Source organism: Chaetura pelagica, unplaced genomic scaffold (assembly GCF_000747805.2).
Source record: "Chaetura pelagica isolate M959 unplaced genomic scaffold, ChaPel_1.0 scaffold553, whole genome shotgun sequence".
NCBI classification, from domain to species: domain Eukaryota; kingdom Metazoa; phylum Chordata; class Aves; order Apodiformes; family Apodidae; genus Chaetura; species Chaetura pelagica.
The window spans coordinates 43,568-44,005 of record NW_009952808.1 but is presented as its reverse complement, the minus strand read 5'-3'; the positions used below and the strand labels follow the sequence as shown (position 1 = coordinate 44,005).

At 62.3% G+C, this 438-nt stretch overlaps 1 protein-coding gene across 1 annotated transcript in view; it reads left to right on the top strand.

Annotated features, from left to right (window-relative positions):
* The window catches only part of KDM2A (lysine (K)-specific demethylase 2A), a 25,741-nt gene that overhangs the window by 21,345 nt on the left and 3,958 nt on the right, over positions 1-438 (top strand). The window lies entirely within an intron of this gene.

Below are 438 nucleotides of genomic sequence, written 5' to 3'. Positions count from 1 at the left end.
TGTACCCCGGGACACCACCCCACGGCTGCCACGGCACCCGTAGGACCACGTCTGCTGCTGGGGATGGAAGTGTGGCAGCTCAGGCAAGCCAGGCGAGGAGCAGCCACCCTGGGACACCTTCTTCTGGGTGATGTGCATGCTTGGGGTGCACATCTGGCTGGTGTCTGGGTCCCCCAGCACTTCAAGCAGGTGTGATGAGCTCCTCTTGTCCCCACGGTGTCCTGTGCTGAGCTGTCATCCCGAGAGTTGCCACTGCAAGAGGTGGGGGCACAGGGTGGAAACCACCTCCAACCTCAGGGGACAACACCTTCTGTGAATGGGGACGGAAAACGTTGGTTGCCGGTGTGGGTGGCCTCTGGTCCTGACAGTACTGGGCAGTGCTCATGCAGGCCCTGCTGCCTCTGTGCATGTTGCCCTGAGGAAGAGGAGAGGGCAGGG